This window comes from Lygodium microphyllum, chromosome 8 (assembly GCF_053477565.2).
Source record: "Lygodium microphyllum isolate KBCC chromosome 8, Lygodium_microphyllum_v1.1.10, whole genome shotgun sequence".
In the NCBI taxonomy this organism is placed as follows: Eukaryota; Viridiplantae; Streptophyta; class Polypodiopsida; order Schizaeales; family Lygodiaceae; genus Lygodium; species Lygodium microphyllum.
In genome coordinates, this window is record NC_141142.1 from 19120966 (window position 1) to 19123151 (window position 2186).

The 2186-nt window shown below is 48.9% G+C and overlaps 1 pseudogene; it reads left to right on the forward strand.

Moving 5' to 3' along the window:
• The first annotated feature begins 209 nt into the window (after positions 1-209).
• LOC148032035 (uncharacterized) lies at positions 210-1349 on the forward strand (annotated as a pseudogene).
• Positions 1350-2186: the final 837 nt, after the last annotated feature.

Sequence of the window (2186 nt, forward strand, 5' to 3'; positions counted from 1 at the left end):
AAGTACACAAGCCTCTCCACTGCCGTCTACGCCTGCGAGTCTGGCAAGACGTACCCCTGCGCATACACGCTCACCGAGGAGACACACCCCTGCACGGACACACTCACGCACACCCTCCTCTGTACCGTCACGTGAGGGCTCACGGCCACCATCACGTGCTCCCTCATAGCCACAGTCACGTACACAGTCACGTGCAGCCACCCCTAGTCATGGCTACTCCCGCAGTACAGATGAGAGCCGACGCCGCAGTAGGGAGAGCGGGAGTGGAGGATTATGCGGCGGGTGCTTTGGTGGGGGGGGTAGTAGGGCACGCGGTGAGAGAGGGCATGGAGGGAGGCATGTACGAGGAGACAGTGAGGAGTCGGAGGAGGCGAGAGAGGTGGAGGGAGAGATTTTCTACGATGTTACGGATAGGGACGGGGTAGTCATGGATGCGAGAGGGAAAGAGGTGATGGAGTATATGCGGGGGGTAGTTTCAAACATGTATAGAAACTGTTTTGTAAAATTTAAAGATCAGGATAGCCGGTTAGTTAGGGAGGTCCTAGATAGTGTACATAGTCGGTACCCCAATCCCCCACGAGCGACATTCTCGGATGTATGGGGAAGGACGCGAATAAGGGAGATCTTAAGTAATAAAAGATCTCACCTTAAGAAACTCGCGTACGATGATGGGGTGAATGTAGCTGCGGGTGGCTATCCTTATGAGAAACCTGCCACTGCCCACAAACGCGAGTGGAAGGAGGCAAAGAAGCGCGCAGAGGGAGGCGTGAAGAGCAGGTAGCATGTGGAGGCACGACGGATCCAGATGGAGACCATTGGATCGTCGCATTTCGGATCTGGCGGCGTCGAGTCGTAGGAGGCAGAGTTCGTAAGTAACTTGCCTCTTTATTTGATTGTTTGCCAAATTCATTGATTCTATGATTGTTTTGATCTTACAAACTATCTTGATTATGTTACAGCGACGGGTTATGGGGAGGAGGCCCACAGCCCACGAGACTGGGTATGCTCGCCGCAATAGCAGACGTGACACGTGGGCCATCTTCAGAAACGAGGGACATATTACGGATGCGCAGTTTGACGCGACCATGAGACCATACGGTCGACAGGTACTTGAAAACTCCAAATGAATGATTTCGGTTTATTTAATTGCATATATATGTATACTTACATACGGTATATTTCTTGAACAGGCACAAGCTGCTGATGCTCCTGCCCCTGATGATCCAGCCGCCACTGCTGATGTTCGTGCCACTGCTCCTGGTGGAGGCGAGCACCACTCATCGGAATATACCGATGTGAGCTCCTCTGATCATGGAGAGAGCACAGGGTCCTCATCATCCTCTGATTAGCTTTCAGAATACTGTAGGATGTGGTTGTACAAAAAAATTTTGTAACTGAAGCCATGGGCTTTTTTGCACCTAGCTCCCTATTTGACTTTGTATATATTTGTTCCTAATTAAAGCCATGGGCTATTTTGACATATGGACTCCCTTGTACACAAATGTATCATGTATTGACAATGTATTGAATCGTGAGTCTTGAGTCGTGTATTAAGTTTTAGATAGTAATATTGAATCGTGTATTCATAGAGAGTGAGTCTTGATTCGTGTCTTGAAATCTAAATCGCTCTTTTTTTATGGTGCAATGCACCAAAAAAAAATCCAGAGAGTGCCTTTGGGTGGCTGGATGCTGGAACAGCATCCAGGCACCCAAAAGCACTCTCTGGTTTTTTTTTTCTCTCTGTAATCGCGTGTATAAGCGCGTGTCATCTGTCAAAATCGCGTATATTTGCGCGGATAGTCTGTTAGATTCGCGTGTAAATTTGCAGCAAAACTGCGCAGAACGCGTGTATGGGGTCGTGTATTCGCGCGACTGGCTGTCACTGTACACGCGCTTTTACACGCATGTCTCTGGCCGCGATGATACACGCGCTATTACACGGGCCCGACACTTTTTTTCCCAAGTCATTTTGTGCGGCTAGGAGCGCGGGTATGAGCCCGATCCCTTGTAGTGTAGCCATCCTGGGCAAAAAGGCCACACCATAAGAACACATGTACATTGTGTTCATACCATGTCTAGTTAGAGCGAAATGCAACATCAGCAAGCTACAAATGCCAAGATGACTAGATGGAGCCCCAAGAGGAACACCAAGGAAAAGGGAATTCTCTTGCAAGAAAATCTATCTT